At 43.4% G+C, this 26,692-nt stretch overlaps 1 non-coding gene and 1 pseudogene across 1 annotated transcript; one reads left to right on the top strand and one right to left on the bottom strand.

Annotated features, from left to right (window-relative positions):
* Positions 1-2,988: 2,988 nt before the first annotated feature.
* On the bottom strand, positions 2,989-3,094 carry LOC122425209. Its single transcript, XR_006264758.1, has one exon. It is a non-coding gene; the product is annotated as a U6 spliceosomal RNA (small nuclear RNA).
* Positions 3,095-21,220: 18,126 nt separating this feature from the next.
* LOC122424768 lies at positions 21,221-22,493 on the top strand (annotated as a pseudogene).
* The last annotated feature ends 4,199 nt before the right edge of the window (positions 22,494-26,692 follow it).

A 26,692-nucleotide genomic window follows, 5' to 3' on the forward strand; every position in this document is an offset into this window, starting at 1 on the left:
GCGACGCCAGCCTAGAACAGCTAATAGCCGCCAAGCTGGAGTCTCATGAGCGGTCCAGTCAAGACTCCAAAGCTGCCTCCTAGCCTCTGAGTGACCCAGACACACAAGCAACAAACACTTGTCATCTCTCACCATGCGTTTGTCTCTATTGATTAGACAGCGTTATTTCAGAAACAGCTAATGGATACTTATGTCCAGTGCCAGACAGTGTGGTGGGATTTAGAGTGGTCCTGGATGCCCAGCATCTCTTTGCTCCTGTTCATTTTCAGAGCTTGCTCTTCCCAAATTCTTGGCAATTAACACAAGTGATCCAGTATCTTTTCAGCAAATGCCCTTTGTGCTTATATCAGCCAGAGCCAATTTCTATTTCCCACATTGAAGAATTCTGTCTGGTACTATGCAAAAACATCATGCTGACTCTTATTATTATTCTTCCATTTCTGCCTCTCTTGAACTGGCACTTATCTTCTTGAACTTCTTTCCTTCCTGAATGATACAGCGTCTGACCCACTGTCTTCCCCAGGAAACCTCCCCTGACTAATTGGGAGGTGCCAGTCTGCCTTTGTATCCTCTCTTCTTTGAGAGCCAGCATCTTCTCAGCCTCACTTGTCACTGTCCCCCACTGTGCTCAAAGCAACCGTGAAGAAACTGCCATTGTTCTCAGAGAGGTGATTCATCTGTTGGATATTTACAGAATTATCATTGTGTGTTCATGTCATCATTGCCCATTATAGAGAGTAACTGTAGTGGACACAGATGGTGTTGATTTAACCAATTTTTTTACACCATGTAGATATTCTCTTGATTCAGGTGAGCGGATCAGCCCTTTGGGGATGATGAATAATCAGATACTAGACAGAGACAGGAAGCTGATGGCCAGACTAATTTGCTTCCAAGGAGATTGCCTGAACTGAGTTGTGACATTAGAATTGAAGAAGTGAATTGGGACCTTTGGCATATTGTAAAGAGTGAGGACCTTGGCGCTAAAATGCTGAGTTTGCATCCTGGCTGTGTGCCTTAGAAAAATGATTTAACCATTCCAGAAACCAGTTTCCTGAACTTTAAAATGGGGACACAATACTCTCCCTGTGCATTGGTCAAATTTGTGACATTCAGAAGACATACAGCTCACAAATGTGCTTTGTGTAAAAAAAAAATTTGTAGAAGAGCAAATGAATAATGATGAGTGCTAATTGTTGGGCTCCCTTGACCCCAGGTTCACTAGTCTAGAGAGGCCACAAGAAGATGAGAAGTCAGTACAGGCCAGAAGCCTGGAGTCAGTGTCCAGGTAGTTACAGGCTAATAAATTCCTGGTCCTGGTATGGAACCAGGAGCCACAGACCTGACCATGCTATGCTGGCAGGCAGGAATGAGGAGTCTTTGTTATGGCATGTGTCAGGGCATGGGTCAGGGTAATGTCAGCTAGCATGGTGCTCTGATACTTCTTGAGCAAGAAGACTGGGAGAGAGTGAGTCCTCTAAGTTTAGTAGGGGAGTGAGTGTTAGAGGGGCTTGTGTCAGAGAAGAATCCATTTCGATCTTGACTAATAGGCACCTGGAATGTAGTGGCTAACACCATTATTCAAGATTTTATTTTCTCAGCTAAAGAGAAGTCCTAGTGTGGGCAATTGAGGATGGATGTAGTAGCTCCATGAACAGGCTCAGGCTTCTAGAAATCCACTCTCTTCTTATGGTGTGATCCCTCTTTTTGCATTTTATTTATTTATGATTTAAACTTAAAAAATTGAAGTATAGTTGATTTACAACATTGTGTTGGTTTCTCGTGCACAACAAAGTGATTCAGCTGTACATATATATATATTATTTTTCAGATTACTTTTCATTATAATTTATTACAAGGCATTCAGTATAGTTCCCTGTGCTATACAGCAGGTTCTTGTTGTTTATCTATTTTATGTGTATTAGTGTGTATAGGTTAATCCCAAACTAGTTTATCCCTCCCCCGCCTTTCCCATTTGGTGACCGTGAATTTATTTTCTATGTCTGTGAGTCTCTTTTAGTTTTGTAACTAAGTTCATTTGTATATATTTTTAACGATTCTTCTTATAACTTATATGATTTTTGTCTTTCTCTTTCTGATTTACCTCACTTAGTATGATCATCTCTACGTCCATCCCTGTTGCTGCAAATGGCATGATTTCATTATTACTTATGGTATATAAATAGTATAATGTGATCCTTATAATGGGATACTCTGAATAGTATAATGTGATCCTTTTCTTCATAACCACTCAAGGTAGCTGCCAAGGCACCAGCCATTATGTCTGTATCTCAGGCAGGAGAGGGTATTCACCAGCTGAATGATTCCCCTTTAAAGACTTTCTTAGAAAATACTTTCTAGAGACTTCTGCTTGCATCTCATTACTTAATGGAGGGGGCTAAAACTGCCTTTCTACCCAAGCATGTTGTCGCTCCAAACAGAATTGGGTCCTATTAGTAGGGAAGGATGGGGGAAATTTGCTGTCTCTTCCACAGATTCTTATGCTCTGACATGCCAATATCATGATGGACAGTCCTCAGAGGGAAATCTGACGTTTGGAAATAGTATAACATCACTGGCTGAGTCTGAATTTGGAGGACAGATCATCCTGGTTTCAAATTATACCATTTATACCATTGGTACATTTATACCAATGAATGGCACTTAAATAAAATGAAATGCAGCATACCCAGACTCACAAAGTAGAGAAAATGAGAGTTATCATTTCTAATTCTGATTTAAAAAACCCTATAATTCATTGATTCATCCATCCATTTATGTACGTTATTAATGTATATTAATTTATTTTGGGGAGAGATTCACTTCCCTCCTTGCCCACCCCCCCAGTTTTATTGAGATACAATTGCCATATAACATTATGTAAGTTTAATGTATACAGTGTGCTGCTTTAATGTGCATGTATATTGAGAAATGATCACCTTACCTATTACTTTTTGGTGTGTTGAGAACACTTAAGATCTACTTTCTAAAATTATGGTACGCCTCAGGAATTTGTGTATCATCCTTGCGCACGGGCCGTGCTGTCTTCTCCACGTTGTTCTAGTTTTAGTACGTGTGGTACTGAAGCAAGCACTTTCTAATATTCCTTGGGAATCTATCATGTACCAGGTACCATGTTAGTTTCTGAGGAAGCTTGGTGGGCTCACATTCTAATGAGGGAAGGGGGCCAAGGGGAGAAGCAGGTAAATGATTAGTTATAGCAAAAGTCAAACGTTTCATGACATCCTGTTGGTAAAGCCACACACCACCTATTGCTGGTGAGAACTGAAACTAGGGGAGGACATTTGGCAAGATTTATCAAAATTGTGGGGCTTCCCTGGTGGCTCAATGGTAAAGAATCCGCCTGACAATGCAGGAGACTGAGGTTTGCTCCCTGGGTAGGGAAGATCCCCTGGAGAGGAGAATGGCAACCCACTGCAGAATTCTTGCCTGGAGAATCCCATGGACAGAGGAGCCTGGCAGACTACAGTTCACGGAGTGGCAAAGAATTGGACACAACTGAGTGACCAAACAAGAACAATCAAACTTGCAAATGCACATACTTGTGGGCCCATTGATTCCACTTCAGGGAGTCTCTCTGAAGGAAGTCATGGTAGGAAATATCATAAGCAGGAGATTATTTATTGTAGCATCATTTATAAAACAAAAGATTGGAGGCAACCATAATGTCCCTAGATTATGGCCCCTCCACGTAAGGAAATGCCACAGAACTCTCTACAAGAATGAAGCTTGAAACAAAAAAAAAAAAATCTCCAGAATAAAGTATAAATGCAGACCAGTGAAAAGATTTGTGTAAAAAGGAGGGAAGAAAATGACATACTTAAGTGTATAGACATAGAATATCTCAGGAAGGACACTGAAAGAATTGTTGTTAGTTGCCTCTATGGAGGAGAACTAGGTGTCTCTAGGGTTAGGGTTTTATATTCTTTTACCTTTCAAATGACCAATTGTGTGAACATATTACTTTTCAAAAAATAAAGTTTAAAGTTTTAAAAAAAAACTAGTTACACTGAATGAGCAAACTATAAACGGAAGTAGGTATAATATAAAGTGCTATTGGGGTGCTAAGTAGATTTGTGTATTATAATTATCAGTTCAGTCAGTCAGCACCTCATAGGAAGAGTTGCTGTCAGAATAGGTAACATTCATTTACGTGTTTATTTTGGCTGCACGGGGTCTCCATTGGTGCGTGCGGGCTTTCTGCAGCCACAGTCAGTGGGGGCTCCTCTCTAGTCCCTGCGCTCTGGCTTCTCATTGCTTCGGCTTCTCTTGTTGCAGAGCACAGGCTCTAGAGCATGTGGCCTTCAGTAGTTGCCCCGAGGCATGTAGGATCTTCCCAGAGCAGGACTCCAACCTGTGTCCTCTCCCTTGACAGGCGGATTCTTAACCACTGGATCACCAGGGCAGTCCAGAATAGGTAACTTTTAATATCCTTAGAATCTTGTGCTTCTGTGACAATTAGAGGCGACATCAGAAGATGCCTGCATTCCTTTCAAATGCCAGAACTGTGTGATTCAATGGTTTTAAGAAATCAAAGGAGCAGAGGTTTGCATCTATGTGAGAGGAGGAGGGACAGCTTTAATAATTAAATGCTAGGAGCGCTCCCAGGAACCATCCCGTCAACAGAGAAAGACAATTAATTTATGCATGTCTTCTTCGCTGCAGAGGGAGGCAGGCTGCTTCCTCTGCTGATGGGCATGGTGCTGCCTGCTTGCTGCTCAGGTACAGCTCTGCATCTTTAAATCAAACCCCGGCGAGTAAATTTAGTACCAGAAGTGGGAGGCTTCTGAATAATTAAAGATTTTCCCTTTGTTTTCTTGATCTATACATTTTTCTGAGCACACCAGCTATTTTGTTAGCCTCCCGCTGCGGGAAAGATGCAACTTTGTGACTTTGGCAATTGTCGAGGAGGTTTGAGGAAAAAAAAAAAAGCTCAGCCAAGATTTATTAGGTGATTTATCTCAGTTCTTAATAAACCAGGGAAGAAATGTTAGGAGCCAAGGAGAGGCACTGGGAAAAACAAGCCAAGGCCAGAGACAAAAATAACAGAGAAAAAAGATGCTTGCCTGCAGCAAAACAGGATGCTAGGGTGACCGCCAGCCCAGACTCTTGTGGGAGGCTGAGTCTCCACCAACAGAAGCTCCCAAAGTGTCTGGGAAGTCTCCCCTCTTGCACAAGACCAGACTTGGGGCAGACCCCAGGGATGTGCAAAGCACTCGCTGACCTAATTTACCAGAGTTCAGCTGCAGCGGGGCTTCTGGGTACCACAGTCTCTTCTGGTCTCTTGCACAGTTTTGTGACCTCCATGTGGTCAGATTTGCTAGGGTTTTCATCCCAATCTGAAAGTTGGAGCTTATACACAAGTCACCCTTCACACCTTTCCATTTTAATCCCTCAGCCTTCCTAGAAGTCCCATTCACTGCCAGACCCCTGGGCTGCCTCCTGGGCGAGCAGGAATCAGGCGTGTCTGCTGTACATTTGAGATGATTCCCAGTGAAGGATTCCATGTCTCCTCAGCCAGGTGGAAAGACCTCAGGTTCCCAAGTTCAGACGCTATCAAGAGGGCCATTTCCTGGAGAGGCCTAGTGGTCCAGCTGCCCGTGCCCCCCACTTTCCCCTCTACCCCTGAATTTCAGAGGAACAGTGAATCTGCTTCTTACCAGACTAGGTCTTCCACACAAAACTAAACTAACCTCAGCCCCTTGCCTTGAACATTTTTTATCATGAAAAAAAAAAATATGTGTATATAACAAAATTAACCATTTTAACCACTTTTAAATATATAATCCATTAACTGCCTTGACATAATTGTACAACCATCACCACCATCCAGAACTTTTCATCTTCCAAACCGAAGTTCTGTATCCATAAAGCAGTTAACTCCCCACCCCCACCCCAGCCCTTGGAAACCACATTCTACTTTCCGCCCCTATGAGCTTGGCTCCCCTGAGTACCTCTTATAAGCAGGGCCGTACAGATAATCCTTTCGGAACTGGCTCACGTCACTTTTCAAGGTTCATCCACGCTGTCCTGGCTCCTGCCTGTCTTTAGTTCTGTCGCCTTCCCCACAGGCTCTGTGCTATCTCCTCCCTCACCACTTCCTCACTCCCCCATGTCCTAGTTCCTGTTCTCTCTTGGGCCCCTCTTCTGATCCTTAAACTGGTCACAGAATCGGGCCTCCATCTTCCACCAGGCACTTCACCTACAGCGGGGCCCCGGATCACAGTCTGTAAAAGTGGCACCTTTGCCGCAGAGAAAAGGGAGCACTCTTACGCTGTTGGTGGGAATGTGAGTTGGTACAGTCTCTATGTGTGACATGGAGGTTCCTCAGAAAACTAATAGTTTTCAGGTTCCTCAGAAATAGCGTGTAAATTCCTCAGAAAACAAAAAGTAGAATTGCCATATGCTCCAGTGATCTCACCGTGGGGCAAATATCTGGAGAAAACTATAATTTGAAATGACACACACACCCTTCATGATCAAAGCAGCACTACTTAACAAGAGCCAAGACAAGGAAGCAAACTGAATGTCCATTAACAGGTGAATGGATAAAGAAGATACGGTGTGTGTATATACTATAAAATATGACTCAGCCATCAAGAGAGAATAAAATCATGCCTTTTGCAGAAACATGAATGGACCTAGAGATTATTTTACTAAGTGAAGTAAGTCAGACGGACAGAGAGACAAATGTCACATGATATCACTCATAGGTGGAATCTAATTTTAAGAAAATGATACAAATGAATATATTTATAAAACAGAAATAGACTCACAGGTATAAAAAGCAAACTTATGGTTACCAAAGAGGAAAGTCAGGGGTGCGTAAATTAGGTATTTAGGGATTCAATAGATATGCATACTATATATAAAACAGGTAACCAACAGGGTACTTACTGCATAGCACAGGAAACTATATTCAGTATTTTGTAATAACTTATAATGGAAAGAATCTGAAAAACAGTGTGTGTGTGTGTCTGTGTGTGTGTATATATGTATGTATGTATATAACTGAGTCAGTTTGCTATTTACCTGAAACTAACACAATAGTGTAAGCCAACTATACTTCAATAAAAACATAAATAAATGAAATAAAAGTGATGTCTTTGCAAGCATTTATTTTAAGGTCACATCCTGATAGGAGGTATGATAAGATTATCAAGAAAGAATCAAGGAAGCCATAAAACAAAGCAGCCAGGGGATGAGAGGATGTGTTCACAGTCTGTCCCGTGACTTCAATGAAGCCAGGTGCCACTGGAAACCACCACTGTCCACAGTCTTTTGAGGGGGAGGGGAAGGAGAGTGAGGGCGGGGGCAGCCCCCCTCCCCAGGCTTCCTTGCCCAGCTTTGGAGGATTGTCCTGGGTCCCACATCACGGAACAGCAGAACCAGCGGAGTGCGGCGGCAGGGGCTCTCCAGATATCAGCGCATTTCCTGACATCTTTACGTGAAGACAGTACGAGGGCTGGGACAGCGGCAGAAGCTGGCTGGAAGGAATGCATTGTAAAACCCTATGAAAAATAGTACCTCTTTAATCTCTTAATTTCCTTCCTGTCGGTCAGGTGAGGGCTGATGAATCTGGAAACCCATTGGTGAAAACCCCACAGCTTGTTAATCAGGTGAGCTGGCTGGGAGATAACTATTAACTCAGGCCCACTCTGGTGCGGCGTGACCCAGTTTTAATGGGAGAGTTGGACTCTGATTTTTCTGTTGCTGTACTTAAGGTGACTGGCTGTTATTTCTAAGAAAAGCGAACTGCCGGCAGGCTCCGTGTGGGGTTTCTCTGGCAGGGCCACTGCAGCTTCCATTCAGCCCTTTCGTCAGGTCATTTGTGATGGGCTGGATCAGACATGGACAGACAGATAAGTTCTTTCCTACTTAATTCAGCAAATGGCCTCATGTTGGCTGTTGTTTTTTATTGGAACACTCAGTGTTAGCTACTGAGTATGAGGTACTTGACTGTAACGGAAAGAGCGGAGGTCTATGCCGGTGTTTACAGGGCTCCCGTGTTCTGTGGTCTTTCGGTGGGGTGAGTGGGAGGCTAGTTTTCCCTTCACTGACCTCCCAGAGGAAGGATGCACAAGAGCAGACTCCGGGGTGGCCTGGAAAGGTGAGGAAATCCAGGTAGGTAGGTAGGTAGTCACTCAGTCGTGTCTGACTCTTTGCGATCCTGTGGACTGTAGCCTGCCAGGCTCCTCTGTCCATGGAATTCTCCAGGCAAGAATTCTGGAGTGGGTTGCCATCATCGAGATGGAATTGGGCTTTCGTATCTGACTAAACCTCTGCTGCCTGGCACATTCTGAAAACAGCCTCAAGAAAGGGAGGTAGGGGACTTCCCTGGTGGGCCAGTGGTTCAGACTTTGCCTTCCAATGCAGGGGGCGCTGATTCGATCCCTGGTTGGGGTGCTAAGGCCTCACATGCCTACCAGCCAAAAAACTGAAATATAAAGCAAAAGCAATACTGTAACAAGCCTGATAAAGACTTTAAAAATGGTTCACATTAAAAAAAAAAAAATCTACAGAAAGGGAGGTAGAAAAAAGAACCTGATGGAAGAATTGGTGAATTCTAGGGTGTCCTGTGAGGCCGTCTCATCCATCTGTACCTTGCTCCCTGCTTGACCCGCTTCACCACTCTGCCTCTGGAAAAGGGATCTTCCCTCTGCTTGGGAGTCTCTTTCTAAAAAAAGGTCCTTGTAATCTGGAAATGTTCCCTTTTGCCTTGCGCGTTTCCCTTGATGCTGTGTGCAAGGCCTACTGCTTACTGCTTCTGTATGAGGCAGAGAAAAGCCAGCTGTCACCCTCAGGGATTCTCAGCCACCATCAACCTGGGAAATGAACACACTTGTGTTTCCCTTTCTTCACGTCTTCTCCAAGCTGATCAAAAAGTCAGTTTCTTTATTGAAGCCTGGCACTCTTTGCCCACACCTGTCTATGGGATCTAATTGGTTAAATGCACAGGCTTTGTGTTTGCGAAACCTCCCAGAGGAGGGCATGTTGTGTAAGTAATCTTTTAATTCAGGTATATGGAGAGAGCTTGTTGTGAAGATATAGGGGTGGGACAGGATAGGGGTCCGAGTGTATGGGGAGTGAAGTGCTAAAGAGTGCAGGGTCTAAAGATTAAATCTAAGTCATTTGAAAAAAAAAAAAAAAAAATAAAGCTGGACTGCTTGGTGGGAACTCCAGTTCTGCCACATGTGGGCTGAGTCTGGTTCTTTTCTATGAGATAGGATTGTAACAGAACCTCCTTTATGGAGCTTTGTAATTGAATTACAGATTATACCATGTAAATGGCTTACACAGCGCCTATATATGGGCCACTTAATTTCGGTTATCACCATGATCATTGTCATCGTCATCATTATCATCATTGTCATGATCATGATTGCTCATTTGCTAGACTGTGAGCTGCTTGAGGGCAGGGACTAGATTTACCTGTGCGTAGGAGGACTCAGCAAGTGTTTGCTGAATGAGTGAACAAAGGTTACTTAGAGTCAGTCTTGGGTTTTCTTGGTGGCTCAGGTGGTCTAGAATCTGCCTGCAAGCAGATTTGATCCCTGGGTCGGAAAAATCCCCTAGAGAAGGAAACGGCAACCCACTCCAGTATTCTTGCCTGGAGAATTTCGTGGACAGAGGAGCCTGGCAGGCTACAGTCCGTGGGGTTGCTAAGAGTCGGACATGACTGAGTGACTAACACATTCACATTTTTCAGTGTCAATCTTTCTTTTCAAATTATTCCTTTTTAAAAAAAATTTGTATATGTTTATTTCTTTTTAAGTTAAAAAAATTGAAGTGTGGTTGATTTACAATGTTCAGGTGTATAGCAAAGTGATTCAGTTATATGCATATGTTACATTATATTATATTAATATTCTTTTTCAAATTTTTTACTGAAAGTTTATTCTTTTTTTTTACTATAGATTATTCTTTTCTACTTAAGTTATTACAAGATATTGAATATAGTTTTCTGTGCTATACAGTAGGTCCTTGTCGTTTTATCTATTTTATATGTAGTAGTGTATACCTGCTAATCCCCAGCTTATTTTTTAAGGACTGATTCTTAAGGCTTCCTTTTGTTTTGTTTTTTCCTTTCAATCTCAAAGACAATATAATAGTAAGTGTTATTTTGGGAAGAAAGGAAGACACAAATACTCACCCTCAATGTCACCAAATTATCATGCTTCTCAGTTTTTTTTCCCTATTTATATCTGGTCCTTCTTATAGCAGATTATTATTCAAGAGCATGTGCCCACTCACCTCCACTTCCACGGGGAGAAGTATGCTCTCCTCCACAGGTGATGTTGGACTTGGCCCTGTGGCTCACTTTGGTCTCCTGTGGTGTGAAGCGTACTTTCTTATCCCCTTGTTTTGCTCAGTCATGTGATTTACTTTGCTTTTGTTTTGGCTGCGCCATGTGAGACCTTAGTCCCCTAACTAGAGACCAAACTCCTGCTCCCTCCTGTGGCAGCGTGGAGTCTTAACCACTGGACTTCCAGAGAAGTCCCTGATGTGCTTTGACAGTGGGATGTGATGATGTGAGCAGAGGCTTACGGTATACTTGTGCTGCTAGACTTGCCCTCTTGGCCACTGTCGTTGCCGTGGAAAAAGCGCCTTCAGCCTGGGCCCCAGGACAGACTTGTGTGGAGCAGACCTGAGTTCAGCCTACTTCAGGGGCAAAAACCCAGCTGAACCACAGCAAAGTCACCCAGGCAAGCCCAGTCTGAAAACATAGATCTGAAAACATGTCTGTAACTAGCAGACATATGAGGAATAAGTACTTGTTGTTTGTTATGCAGCGATAACTGACTGATGCACTTATACAATGTGAATGTAATTTGTACATAGGCACAACCAGAACTGCATTTTGCTTTAATTTGTTATGTATTATATGATGGCTGGGTTTCTCTATGTTGTCATGAAGTTTTGATAGTTTTCAACCAGTAACAGAATGCTTGATCAGATTTATTTAGAGAATAATAACGTAGCAATATTTGTTCACATCTTGGGGACTTTGTGTGTCAGGCACAGTGTCTTATGGACATTCAATCCTTTCAACAATCCTGGGAGGTGAATCTGATTCACCATTCCATCATCTCAGAGCTAGAGGTGGCATGACCTCCACTGGAGTGTGAACACTGGAGCCAGGCTGTCTGGGTTCAAGTCCTGGTTCTGCCACTTAAGAGCTGTGTGACCTTGGGAAAATCACCTAAAAGCTTTTGGCTCAGTTTCCTCACCTGTAAGGGTGATCATAATAATAGGATCTACCTTATAGAGTTGCAGCTGTGAAATTATAATGAGTTAGTATACCTAAATGTTTAGACTAGTGTCCGGCCTATAGAACTGATTTTAGGTATCATAGGAGTTGAGGAAACTGAATTTCAGGAAGGGTAATAAATTATAGTAAATCAACTATGTTACCTTGCTAGGATACTTTAATGATTCCCACATATTGAGAAAGTATTTGGATTTTAAGGGTTTTTGTTTTTTTTCCTCCAGAAATCATAAAATCAAGATGCACAGGAAAATAAGCTGCCTTGGCAAATGTTGATGGTGAACGGTTCGACACTGCCCAAGGATGCACGGACTCTTGGTTGACAGATGTTGGGTATTAAGGTTCCACTGTCAAGTCCAAACTTAGGCAGAGACAGAAGGGCTTCAGGGAGTCTAATACTTGACTCAGAATCACAAGGTGGTAAGAGGGAGGGATAGAACAACTTGGGTTTCATGACTCCAACCCCAGGGGTTTTTCATGGTGCCACGCTGTTTCTCTAGAAACAATAATTGTTCATTTAAAGACAGAGGGAATGATCCATTGAAGATTAATTTTGCCTTTTAGCAGGGCGACCCACTTAAAACCTAGCTTGGATTTTATTTTTTTACCACAAGACACATTGAGTGTTTCCCTGGCTTATGTTTGGGTTAGAGAATAAAAGGTGAGGAAGGGAAATTATTCCTCCTCCATCACGAATAAAATGTCCTCTTTCTCCCATGGCCTCTTGATGGGGGGTCTGGTCTCCCTTTCGATGTTACTGTTTCCTATTGTTTTGAAAGCAGAAAGCCAGCAATGCTATCTAGGGTCAACGTGGTGAAGCTGCCTGGGGGGCTCACTGTTTTGAGGGTCTGAATCCTTCCATCACTGCCCCAGTGTCCTACTGACCAGAAAGGGGGATAAAGGAGCTCTTTAATATATACAGTGTTGAAAAGGGAGGTGACGATGCCAGGTGTATGGCTGTGGATCCACATAAGAGGAAAATGGAATAAACAGTGGTTCTGCTTGGCAAGACCTGTGTTCCTGAACCCATTTCTGATCTGGTTCCCCTGGCTGAAGGCCCAGTAGAAATAGCTCTTGTAGGAGGGACAGGACCAGGAGCATCGGGCCCTGGATACTAAGTGAGAGGCACCTGGAGCTGGCCTTGCAGTACAAAGAGTGGAGATATCCTCCCTCTAGCACAGTGGCTGCCATGCTCAGAGCTGGACCGAGCCTGGGGCTGGCATCACCACCAATGACCCAGAAACCTCGTTGGCCCTGGAGCACCAAAAGGCCACGAGCGGAGCAAAGAGAGCAGTGGTACTAGAAGGCAGGGTAGATCCCAGGGGTCTCCTCGTCGATGGGGAAGTCGGGCTGACTCTTTTCTCCTAAGAGTTGTGATTTTGAGGTTTGCATTTTGTGTAATAGCTCCTGGGGAGGCAGGTTCCCCAGTGGGAAGATAACTGGCATCACTTCCAATATGGCAGCAGTGGGGGAGGAAACAGGAAGGGAGGCAAGAGCCTGGGCCTCTTCTGAATCGACCTGAGGATGTAAGGGAGAAGGAGCATCTTTGCACAAGAGTGTCATCAAGCTCCCCAAAGCAGGTAGTCATAGCTCCTAGGAGTTAACAGAACATTAGCAATGTCCTCATTTTTCAGAAGGAAAAAAAAAAATCTAGCTTGCCTTCTTCTGATCGACCCACAGTATTTCCTCAACAGCCCCAGGAAAGCAACGGCCTGAGCAAAGGAGATGAAATTTTTAAGTGTGAATTGCTTTTATATTCAGATGAAAACTACTAAACCCGGTGCACGTTGCAAAATATAACCAAACATACAGAATATTTAATGACATGGAAAGATGTTCCCCACATAGGGCCTCATGAAAAAGCAAGTTCATTACTGGATTTTCAGTGTGATCTCCTTTCGCAGCACTAGATAGATAGATCTCTGCCGAGGGAAAAGTCAGAAAGATGTATTCCAACATGCTCCCTGTGCTTCTTCTTTGGTGCAATAATGGGTGCTTTTTATTTCTCCATTCTGCTTGTCTGCACTGTTTGAATATTTTTTATGATAAATAGGTATTGCTTTTGTAGTAAGAAACAAGTGCAACATAGGTTTTTATTTTTAAAAACTGAGAGCAAATCTAAACAACAACAAGAAGCCCTGCCGCCTTTGTGTTCAGGATGGCGGAGTTCTTTCATCTTTTGGGGGTGTGGATGTCAGGGCTGGAGGACAATGACTCAAAGGCGGTGGAAACGCAGCCTGCGGAACAAGTTTCAAACAGGAAAGCACTTGTGGGTGACCCCTGAGGTCAGCTGCAGAGCTTACTGCAGATTCCACAAAGAGAGAAAGAGGATCCAAAAAGGCATGGGGTGGGGTCGGTTGGGCGGGCGTGTTCCAGTTTGAACAAAACAGCTTTGATGTGGGTCCCAGTGGGCTGGCACGGGAAAGAGGGGGCCCCGCTTTCTCCCCCAGTCATTAGGGAGTCATAAACGTCTATCTCCAAAGGGAAGATCCATCAGTTTTGCATCAACCACAAAGGAAAGATTTACAGGTAATTTTCCCCTCCCAGTACAGAAGTATGATTAAGCATATGCTTGGAAGGTTTCTGTTTTTCTCTTTCTCACACTGTAAATAGAGATGCTTTGTTTTTCCCCCATTCCTGGTGATATTTATGAGTTTTACAGACACAGACTGATGTTTGGTGCTTACAATGTGCTTCCCTTACATCCATCAGGAGAGTGAGGCATATGGACTCTGCCGTTCCCCACTCTTGAGATGATGGGGAGCAGCTGAGGTGCAGGGTTCTGGGGTGTGCTGGAGATCTATCTGCTGGCCCTAAATTCCCGCAGAGCACATAGTGTGTCCTTCTAGGCCCAGGCAACACGACCTCAGGGAGGTGTGGATATGGGGGTGGGGATTGGAGGAAATACACTTAGCTCCATATTGTGGATCAGTTATCTAAAGGATTACCTTGGGAGGTGATGGGGTTCATTTTAAGGCCAAACCTCTTGAAAGGCCTTTCATTAAGCAGTGGAGCACCAAGACCTTGACCTGGAGTCAAACATTTGTTGGTTCAGATCCACGCTCTGCTGTAGACTGGTTGTGTGATCTTAGAAAGTGTAAGAAGTTTCCTGGAGACTTTAAAAAAAAATTGATCTACAATAGATTTATAGTGTTGTGTTAGTTGTGAAATCTCAGAAATGTATCTCGGGGGAATCCAGTTGTTTATGTCTCAGCAGACCAAGAGGCAAAGTGATAGATAAGAAGTGATTTATTAGAAAAGGATGCTTGTGAGGCTTACAAGTAGGTGGGCAAAGAAGTGCCTTGCCAAGAACTTAGTGGGCTACACTTTTATAATCAAAGGAAAAACGGGGAGGGGGAGAAGACACCTTCTTCCTCCTTCTTGAGTAGGTGTCACATTTCCGTCATCAACTCCTCCTCCATGTCAGGTGGGGAAATTTTCTTTCCCTATGTGGTCAAGTTGGGATTGTCGCAGCGCAATGGAAACAACCAAAAGGGCAGTCATGTATACTAAAGTATGGTAAATCATCTCAGGTTTTAGCATAATGTCACTTTTTCCTGTATTTTTGTCTTTAGTGTGCGTAGAGGAGCATGTCCTAGGAATCAGTAACTTACTGACATCAGTGGGCAGGATGTACCATTGTTCTGGGGGCATGTCTCATGCTTCCATTGTATGGTTTCGTTGCTAAGTAAGCCTGCTTGGTTTTGTGGGTAAGCAAACTTGCTTTGAGTGATGTTTAACTTAGAGGGCTCTCCCATACTTTATTCTCTACTTACAATCCCCTAGTGAAATTAGCTATTTAATCACCTACTTTGTGTCTTTACTCTGTTCCTATCAGTTTCAAGTGTTCAGGTGGAGAGCAATGTAATACACACACACACACACACACACACACGTGTGTGTATATATATACATATATACTGTTTTTCAGATTCTTTTCCATTCTAGGTTATTACAAGATCTTGAATATAGTTCCCTGTGCTACACAGTAGGTCCTTGCCATTTATCTATTTTATATATAGTTAGTGTGTATCTGCTGATCCCAAACTCCTAATTTATCTCCCCCTACCCTTTCCCCTTTGATAACCATATGCTTTTTTTCTAAGTCTGTGAATCTCTTTCTGTTTTGTAAATAAGTTCATCTGTATCATTTTTTTTAGATTCCATTCTATAAATGATGTCATATGATATTTGTCTTTCTTCACCTGACTTACTTCACTTACTTCAGCATGCTAATCTCTAGGTCCATCCTTGTTACTACAAATGGCATCATTTCATTCCTTTTTGTGGCCGAGTAATATTCCACTTTGTAAATGTACCACAGCTTCTTTATCCATTCATCTACCGAAGACTTACCTTTTGACATCTGTGCGCCGGGGATGGCAACCTCTTGCATTGGAGGTGGTACAAGTGTGCAAACGAGAAGTCCTGTCAGTGCTTCAGCTGAGGTGGTGCTGGTGACTCCAGCATCCCAGAGTGAGGTGCTAGTAAGGCCACCTGAGCAGGACTCGCAAGGAGGTACAAACCCCACCTGAGCACCTACTCAGCAGAGAGTGCTTAGGTGTCTGTGCACCTCCCTCAGAACCTCATGGGTGAAAACATACAGGTCAGAGGCCATTATATATATATTTTTAATACTGTTTGTTAATGTGATGGACAGAAAATGAAATCTTGTCATTTGAGTTGCATTAGCAACTTTGATTATTATAAAATGTAACATTTATTAGCATGTTTATTGACCATTTGTATTTCTCCCTTGGCTCTTGACCTCTTCATGGTCTCCAATTTTTCCATTAGCCTCTCTCAGACCTGTTAAATTTAACTGTGTTTTAATGTGCCACAATCTTCAAAAGAAGAGACACAGCTCCGAATAGCACTGACTTCCAGCTCAGTAGAAAAGCAACCTGGGGAGCCCCACACTTCCCCTCCCCACAGGGAAATCAGAGCCTGTGTTCATTCCTCTCCCTCTAAACTCTTTTCAGGTTTAACAAAACAACAGGAGGTAGAAGAAATCAACAGTCAGGACAGAAAGTGCTGAAGAAAAAAGGCAAAACCTGTAATGGAAAAATATCCCTTGTACCCACAGATCTTCAAGAAGGGAAAATGAGCTGCACGGAGGATGGGCCCGTCTTGTTGCCATGTGGCTCCAGGAGCAGAAAGGGATGGATTCCAGTCATTCTGCAGACAGGGTGGGACCCCAGAGACAACTGCTTCTGCCTTTTAAGTGTAAGCTATTTGTACCCCCTTCCCCCAGCAAGGAATCAAGGGGTTTCTCTGGTGGCTTAGATGGTAAAGAATCTGCCTGCAATGCAGGAGACCTGGGTTTGATCCCTGGGTTGGGAAGATCCCCTGGAGAAGGAAAGCAACCCACTCCAGTATTCTTGCCTGGAGACTCACCATGGACAGAGGAGCCTGGCGGGCTACAGTCCATGGGGTCGCAGAGTCAGACACGACTATGTGTGCTATGCTAAGCCCACATAGCACATAGCACAAGGCATCAAGAAACGATTCCAGCATGGTCAGCCGCATTCTCAGGCCCTGACTCAGCGTTTTTAAGGAAAGGTCTTAAATTATTTTGTCATCAAAGCAAACTCAATTCTGTCTCTCAACAGAGGATAAAAGAGCTGTGTGGCTACAGAGCTTTACAAAGGATACCTAGGGTTTGAAGTATCCTGTAAAACAAAATGTCTGTTCCTCTGACCATTTCTCACCTTCAGAGAATTTCTGAGGCTTATGTAATGGAAGGTCAAGGGAACAAAAACTCACTCACTGTCTTCTCTTGGTTTGGTCAATATGATATGAGGGGTGGGTAGGAGAAGCCACACTATTGTTCTTATTTTACCTTTTGTCCCACAAAGTCTTTGAAATTCCCAAAGCTTTCAAAATTCTCCCAACCTAACATAGATGATCACTTTGTTGAACCCTAGTGAAGTGAAAGTGAAATGCAAGTGTTAGTCACGCAGTCATGTCCAGCTCTTTGCGATCCCATGGGCTATAGCCTGCCCGGCTCCTCTGTCCATGGAATTCTCCAGGCATGACCACTAGTACTTTCCAATAAATTAAGACTGCAAGAAAGAAACCAGAATCCTTGGCATTTTGTATACTAGCTATTTTAGAAGCTTTTTGGAGCCTGTTTCCATGAGCTCTGGTTCCAGAAAATAATTAGCAGCAAATGGAAGTACTGCAGGAAAACCTGGGGGACACTGGGCAATGTCCATGGACCATTAATGAGGAACAGTTTCTTGGAAAAATGGAGCCAGCGTCTTGTACCAGGTACATTTTTCTGCTTGATTTCTGGATGGGTGCTTGGAAGAGATAAAAAATTAAAATTTGGTTTTCCTAGAGAAGGAGAGGCCCCATCACATAAGGAAGAAGAAATAGGATATTTCGGTGATCTTCTCTCTGCAGTCATGCCTGCCCAGCTGCTCCCCAAGCCACACTGTGTTGGGTCAAACAGTTTAGTGAGTGCCTTTGTTGATTGTGATTGCCATAACAAACATCATAGACTGGATGGCTTAAACAATAGGAATTTATTTTCTCACTATTATGGAGGCTGGAAGTCCAAGGTCAGAGTGCCAGCATGGTTGGGTTCCCAAGAGAGCCCCCTTTCTGGTTTGATAGCCGTCTTCTCCCTGTGCCCCCATTTGGAAGAGAGAGGTCAAGGGGAGTGAAGAAGGGAGGTGGGGAGAGAGAGAGACACAGAGAGGGAGGGAGGAAGAGAAGGAGGGAGAGAGAGGAGGGAAGGAGGGAGAGAGGGAGGGAGAGAGAGAGATACAGAAACACAGTGAGAGAGAGAAGGGGGTGGGAGAGAGGGAGATGGAGAGGGAGAGTGGGGAGGGGAGGAGAGAAAGAGAGAGGGAGGGAGGGAGGGCTTCATGTGTCTCTTCTTATAAGGGCGCTAATCCCATCATGAGGCCCCACCCTCATGACCTCATTTAACCTAATTAGCTCCCTAAGGCCCCACCTCCAAATACTAACACACTGGGGGGTTAGGGCTTCAGCATGAATTCAACATGAAATTTTTTTGGGGGTGGGACACAATTTCGCAGTCCACAGCAGTGAAGTTGATGAAAACAGCGTTGAAATCCTGATGTATCAATCGTTCTCCTCTGGGGACCTTGCCCCTCCTCCTGTCCTGTCTCTATGCCCACCATGTCTTGACTTCCCATGTGCAGGATATGCCCTGAGGGAGAAACACTCTTCCGTACTTTGCCAGCTGAGACAAGAAGCTGCCACGGTGGTGTATCTCCTCATCATAAAAAGTGATGTTGACTCTGATTTTGTAAGTTGTTAGTATTTCTTTAGCATGCCTCATGGCCCACCATGGTGCCTTGAACCAAGCCAATCTCTCTGGTGAACAAGATACCCAGGTCTTCCAGCTCATCTTAGGAACCATTGGACCAGAAGAGAACAATTTTTTTTTCCCTTGGCAAATGGTCAAGTAGTACATATTAAAAATTTTGTGTGCATGTATGCATGCTAAGTCATTTCAGTCATGTCTGACTCTTTGCAATCCTATGGACTGTAGCCTACCAGGCTCCTCTGTCCATGGGATTCTCCAGTCAAGAATACTGGAATGGGTTTCCATGCACTACTTCAGGGGATCTTGCCAACCCAGGGATCGAACCCATGTCTTTTGAGTCTCTGGCATTGGCAGGTGGGTTCTTTACCACTAGTACCAGCTGGGAAGCCAAAAGGTTTTGTGGATCATAACTAATCAATTCTGTCATCACACCATGATAGCAGCCATAGATAATATGTAAATGATTATAGTATGGCTGTTTTCCAGTAAAACATTATTTAAAAAAAAAATAGCAGGCTGTGGGACCATCTGGCCCAAGGGTCCTAGTCTCCAACCTTGACCCCCTCTTACCCTCTGTCCTGCTCCCTCTCTGCTTCCTCCTCTCCTACACTGAACTCTTCAGTTTTTTTTGATTGCCTTCATCTCTATTCTCATGACTAGTGTCTTTGTCTCTGCCTTTAGATCTTACACCTCTTCTGGTGGTAGTGGTTTGGATGGCCCCTTATCTGAGTGAGCCCATGATGGGATGTGAGCTGGCCCCTTGTCTGTGTGAGACAAAGGCCAGTCAGATAGAACAAGGCAATGACTGCGTGGTTTTCTCTCTGCTTGGGACTATTTCAGGAACTTGGATGCCCTTTTCAGTGCATTCCATCCCTGGGAAGAATCTGGAGCCCATAGATCAATGGCCATCAGTCTAATCCTGGTTACCAGGCACCTGGCACCTGTAGCTATGGTAATCTGCCAGACATCTCAATTTAGATCTTGATTGTAAGAATCTCTGGAAGAGGAAGAAGATGACAGGTTTCTAACAAGCTAAGTGACTCACTGAGTAAGATTCACCATGGTGGCTGGACACCCCAGTCTCAGAAAGGCAGAGAGCCTTGCTCCACATGTCAGCCGAGCTCCTGAGGGGTCTGTTGAGTGATGAGCAGTCTGACAGGTGTTACTTCTCCTGTAAGGAACTTCACTCCTGGAGCTCCGTCCATCACTACTTCTAAGGTCCTAGGCACCGTGGTCCTTTGTACTTGGATGGCTCCCCCTGTTCCCACCTCTGCCCTCCATGGCCACCATATTTCATCTCAATCAAGCAGAGAATGTGATCCTTTGAAATCAAAATGGAGCTTGATCTTTGCTCAAGATCCTGAGGCAGTTCCCCAGAGTAAAAGCCAAAGTCTTGAAAAATACCTATAAGGCCCAGATGATCTGACAGCCTCTTCAACTCATTCCTCTTTTTTGATTTTTAAATTTTACTTTATTTTTATCGGAGTATAGTTGATTTGCAATATTGTGTTAGTTTCAGTTATACAGCAAAGTGATTCAGGTGAGATTTTTTCCATTATAGATTATTATAAGATATTGAGTATAGTTCCCTGTGCTGTACAGTAGGTTACCTATTTTATATACAGTAGTGTGTATATGTTAATCCCAAGTTCCTAATTTACTCCCCCCACCTTTTCCCTTTGTGTGTTAATCACTCATTTGTGTCCGACTCTTCGAGACCCAAGGACTATAGACCTCCAGGCTCTTCTGTCCATGGGATTCTGGAGTGGGTAACCATTCCCTTCTACAGGGGATCTACCTGACCCAGAGATCAAACCCGGGTCGCCTGCATTGCAGGCAGATTCTTTACCATCTGAGCCATCAGGAAGCCCTCCTTCCCCCTGTGGTAACCATGAATTTGTTTTCTAAGTCTGTGAATCCCTTTCTGTTTTGTAAATAAGTTCATTTGTATCATACTTTTAGAGTCCACATATAAGTGATAGCGTATGGCGTTTGTCTTTCTCTGTCTGACTGCCTTTGCTCAGTGTGATCACTCTGGGTCCACCCATATTGCTGCAGATCCACCCACTCCTCTTGCAGCTTCATCACCCTCTTCGCTGCTGGCTCCACAGCGGCCACACCACTCCACGTTAGTCAAACTCATCAGTCAAGTTCTTTCCACCCTCTGCAGGAATGAGTGGGTGAATTCATGACTGATCAAAGTAACCTCTGGATTTTCTCTATGTCCCATAAGTTTTTCTCTTAATAAACGGTTCACATGCATGGATGCATCCTTTTTTAGGTAGACAGAAAGTCATTGGGACCATATAAAACTATAGGATCATTAGTTCTGGTGAGAGGCAGAATAAATGACTTCCTATCCAAACAGGATCTAGTTTTTATTTTTATTTTTTTTAGGATCTAATTTTGTTTGGAGACTGTAAATCCTGGAGTAAGGTTCTTTCATATAATTGTGTTTTTTTTTTTTTACACTGCACTATATTTTACCTTAATTCTTTGCTCACAGACATGAATAAAATACTTATTAAACAGCAATAGGGAGTGACTAGGTTAACCTTCCCCAAAGTATGCTTCATGGAACATTAAATCTGGAGAGCATGCTCTGTATCTGGGGACACTGCGCGCATTGCACCCAGCCCAGTTTCTTTCAAAATGTCAACCATTCATGAAATTCTGTGCAAGCTCACCTTGTTGGGTGATCACGTCACACCTCTAAGTGCGTATGGGTTAGTCAAAGCGTACACCAAGTTTCATGATGAGTGGAATGCTCTGAACATTAAGACAACCATCAAGACCAAAGCTGTGGGTGAGGTCACCATTCTCAACATCCTGACCAACCACAGCAATGAACAGAGATAGGATGGCACCTTCACCTACCAGAGAAGGACCAAGAAGGAACTTGCATCAACACTGAAGTCAGCCTTGTCTCTGCCACCTGGAGGCAGTGATTTTGGGCCTATTGAAAACAGCTGCTCGGTATGATGCTTCTGAGCCGAAAGCATCCATGAAGGGACTGGGGGTTGATGAGAACTCTCTCATTGAGATCATCTGCTCAAGCACCAACCAGGAAATCAACAGAGTCTACAAGGAAATGTACAAGACCAGTCTGGAGTGAGACATCCTTTGCAACACATCTGGCGACTTCCACAAGCTGATGGTCACCCTCACAAAGGGTTGAAGAGCAGAGAATGGCTCTGTCGTTGATTATGAACTGTTTGACCAGGACACCTGCTATCTCCATGATGCTGGTGTGAAGAGGAAAGAAACTAACGTTCCCAAGTGTATCGGCATCACGATTGAGTGGAGTGTGTGTCACTTCCTGAAGGTATTTGAAAGGTACCAGAGCCACAGCCCTTATGGCATGCTGGAGAGCATCAAGAAGGAGGTCAAAGGTGACCTGGAAGATGTTTTCCTGAACCTGGTCCAGTGCATTTGGAACAAGCCTCTGTATTTTGCTGACAGACTGTACGTCCCCGTGAATGGCAAGGGCACTTGTGCTAAGGTCCTGATTAGAATCCCCCGCAGTGACATGGACGCGTTGAAAATAAGGTCTGATTTCAAGTCAAGTTCGGCAAGTCTCTGTACTACTGCATTCAGCAAGACACCAAGGGCGACTACCAGAAAGCGCTGCTGTACCCGCGTGGTGGAGGTGACTGAACCCCACAACATCCGAGCATCCAGGGTGGCTGCTCCATGCTCCAGCTAACAGTTATACACAGTCAGCTTGGGCTAACCGCCCCTCTGCCCATCCTTGGGAGGACGACATTAGCGCTGCCCACCCCACCCACTCTTTTATTAGTTTAGATGCCTACACATCACCTGACTTGCCCATCTAGTCCCTCTTTATAGCCGAAGAAATGACCATTCCAAGGATTTGGAAGTGAAATCTATGATGTGAAACACTTTAGTCTCTTGAGTACTGTGCCGTAAACAGATGAATAAACTGAATTATTTCAAAATTTATTTATTTTTTAGTTGAAGGATAATTGCTTTACAGAATTTTGTTGTTTTCTGTCAAACCTGAACATGAATCAGCCACAGGGACACATATATCCCCTCCCTTCTGAACCTCCCTCCCATCTCCCTCCCAATCCCACCCTTCTAGGTTGATACAGAGCCCCTGTCTGAGTTTCCTGAGACATACGGCAAATTCCTGTTGGTTATCTGTTTTATGTATGGTGAGTTTCCGTTGTTACTCTTTCCATACATCTCACCCTCTCCTCCCCTCTCCGCATGTCCATAAGTCTATTCTCTATGTCTGTTTCTCCACTGCTTCCCTGCAGATAAATTTTTCAGTATCATTTGTCTAGATTCTGTATATATGTATTAGTATATGATATTTATCTTTCCCTTTATGACTTACTTCACTCTGTATAATAGGCTCTAGGTTCATCCACCTCATGAGAACTTACTCAAATATGTTCCTTTTTATGGTTGAGTAATATTCCATTGTGTATATGTACCACAGCTTCTCCATCCATTCATCTGTCGATGGACATCTAGGTGGCTTCCATGTTCTAGCTATTGTAAATAGTGCTGCAACGAACAGTGGGATACATGTGTCTTTTTCAGTTTTGGTTTCCTCAGGATATATGCCTAGGAGTGGGATTGCTGGTCATATGGTGGTTTTATTCCTAATTTTTAAAGGAATCTCCATACCGTCATCCATCATGGCTGTATCTACTTACATTCCCACCAACAGTGCAAGAGCTGTTGTGTTCCTCCACACCCTCTCCAGCATTTATTGTTTGTAAACTTTTTGTTCATGGCCCTTCTGATCAGTGTGAGGTGAAATCTCATTGTAGTTTTGATTTGCATTTCTCTAATAATAAATAGTCATGGCTATGGTTTTTCCAGTGGTCATGTATGGATGTGAGAGTTGGACTGTGAAGAAAGCTGAGCACTGAAAAACTGATGCTTTTGAACTGTGATGTTGGAGAAGACTCTTGAGAGTGCCTTGGACTGCAAGGAGATCCAACCAGTCCATCCTAAAGGAGATCAGTCCTGGGTATTCATTGGAAGGATTGATGCTGAAGCTGAAACTCCAATACTTTGGCCACCTCATGCGAAGAGTTGACTCATTGGAGAAGACCCTGATGCTGGGAGGGATTGGGGGCAGGAAAAGGGGACGACAGAGGACGAGATGGTTGAATGGCATCACCGACTCGATGGACATGAGTTTGAGTAAACTCCAGGAGTTGATGATGGACAGGGAGGCCTGGCGTGCTGCGATTCATGGGGTTGCAAAGAGTCGGACACGACTGAGCAACTGAACTGAACTGAATAATGAGCGATTTTGAGCATCTTTTCATGTGTTTGTTAGCCATCCATATGTCTTCTTTGGAGAAATGTCTGTTTAGGTATTTTCCCCACTTTTTGATTGGGTTGTTTGTTTTTCTGGCATTGAGTTGTATGAGTTGCTTGTATATTTTGGAAATTAATCCTTTGTCAATTGTTTCATTTGCTATTATTTTTCCCATTCTGAGGGCTCTCTTTTCACCTTGCTTGTAGTTTCCTTTGTTGTGCAAAAGCTTTTAAGTTTAATCAGGTCCCACTTGTGAATAAACTGAATTTTTACTTAAAAAAAAAAAAATCCAGAGAGCTGTTCTGTGGAAGAAGGGTACTCTTAACATGCCTGTTTAGAAAGCCTCGAATTTGTCATAGCTAATAATTATAAAAGCTAACATGGATTGGTTGTTAAATTACCTGCACATTACAAACTGCTCTTTAATCCTGTTCACTCTACACGTTAGCATATTAAAGGCTCTGAGAAGTCCTGCATGAAAGAACCCTGCTTAAGTTTTCAGCCCAGCATTTGCCAAATGTATTTGCTTATACAACCATTTATTTTTTATCAGGGATACTTAATAACACCTCATGGATCTCTTGTTCTGCAAAACTAGAGTTGGAAAATGCTGCTCTAGATAAGGGAATTAAATAGAAAAGCAAAGTTATGGCAAAACAGATTATTGCAAGGAACTAAATAAGCATTGACCTTTAGGGTTTTTTAAATTAAGATAGCAATCAGCTGGATGCCAAGAGATAAGAAGTGATAGCATCTTCTTAGACCCAGTGGTATAATCGCCCTTTAATTGTCCAAGAAAATAAAATTGTGTTTCTAAGGATCAATATGTACCCAAGGAGAACTTCTGCATGCTCATGGGATAGATTCATGGTTTCCTAATCTAAACTCTATCCATTTGAAAAATGTTGGTTTCAGTAATTAGGAAGAAATTTTTAACACTTTAAGGTTGGATAAAAATTTTGTCACTTTAGAATGTAAATGACATCATCTGAAAGTAAGCTGAAGAAATGTTTGTGTGTGTGCATATGTGTGTGTTTGTGCATGGGTATGTGTATTGTTAGAGCTTTTTCTGGCCATGGATTATGGTCTCATACAGTGTGGTACTGGTGTGGGTCCAGTTGTTTTTCGATCACTCAGTTGTGTCCGACTCTTTGCGACCCCACGGACTGCAGCACGCCAGGCTTCCCTGTCCTTCACCGTCTCCCAGAGTTTACTCAAACTCATGTCCATTGAGTCGGTGATGCCATCCAACCACCTCATCCTCTATCGTCCCCCTCTCTTCCTGCCCTCAATCTTTCCCAGCATCAGGGTCTTTTCTGATGAGTCAGCTCTTCGCATCAGGTGGCCAAAGGATTGGAGATTCAGCTTCAGCATCAATCCTTCCAATGAATACCCAGGACTGATTTCCTTTAGGATGGACTGGTTGGATCTCCTTGCAGACCAAGGAATTCTCAAGAGTCTTCTCCAGCACTACAGCTTGAAAGCATCACTTCTTTGGTGCTTAGCATTCTTTATGGTCCAACTCTTACATCTACACATGCCTACTGGAAAAACCATAGCTTTGACTATACAGACCTTTGTCAGCAAAGTGATGTCTCTGCTTTTTAATATACCATCTAGATTTGTCATAGCTTTTCTTCCAAGGAGTAAGCATCTTTTAATTTCATGGCTGCAGTCAACTGTCCATAGTGAGTTTTGAGTTCAGAAGGATTCCTAGTTCAGTCCTATGACCAGTGAACATTTGTACTGGGGACACTGGTACTGCTGGAGAGTGGAGTGAGGTGGACCACCGTTTTCCATCTTTATCAAGTGAAAGTCTTTTCTTGAGAGTCAAATGTTGAATGCAGGCACGGATCTGAGAATAGAGACTGAAACGAGAATTGTTTGCTAAAGGAGAAAAAACCTTGTGCATGGGTGTTTCTGTCTTGTCTGATAGAAAAGGCATTCTTTTGTTTGCAAAATCTGCATTTCTGTTTAAGTCTATGTTTCCCAAATGAAGTTTCCCTTAATGGACTTCTATACTGAGACTTAATGATTCTTGCAATGATAATCTGTCATGAGGATTCTTATGGTGATAATATGTTATATGAGTTTCCTTGAGAAAGCACCTATGTTCTTGCTCTGGCTGGGATGTGAGGCAGTCAGAGGGAAGAATAAAATGTAGGAAAAGAATAGGTACAAATTAGGAACCTAACACCACTTAACTCTTTCGAAAAACCAGTGAAGTGGGAAAATGATTCTGTGCTTCTGTTTCCTCAAATCAACTTGTGTGTACTTTAAAAAGGAAATAAAGTGACTTATGGATCACTGGGGGGAAATCTGAGCAGAAATATCAAGTCTGAAGCCACAGGGACCTCATTCATCATTATATGTGACAGTGCAGACCCTAGAGAGCCTTGGGCTTTGTGGGGGCTTAATTTCATGGGGACATCAAGCAAGGGAATAACGGGATGAGTAAATGGCCAATTACTCAGAGTATGTGCTTCTATTTCTGAGAAATCAGTGTGTTGTACAAAAGAGTTCAGGATGGGAGTGAGGAACAGGGTTTAAAATAGGAAACACTTATAGAGACCCTCCTGTGTGCCAGGAACCCTCCTAAAGACTTTATATATTTTAACTCATTTGATTCTCACAACAACCATAGCGGGAGGCTTTATCCTTATCTTTGTTTTGCAGAGGAGGAGACAGAAGCAAAAATAACTGATGACTAGCCCAGGACACACAGCTGGTGGTAGAACCAGGCTGAATCCTGTGCAGGCAGACTCCTGAGTCTGTGCTCTTAACCACTGAAGTG

Source organism: Cervus canadensis, chromosome 22 (assembly GCF_019320065.1).
Source record: "Cervus canadensis isolate Bull #8, Minnesota chromosome 22, ASM1932006v1, whole genome shotgun sequence".
NCBI classification, from domain to species: Eukaryota; Metazoa; Chordata; class Mammalia; order Artiodactyla; family Cervidae; genus Cervus; species Cervus canadensis.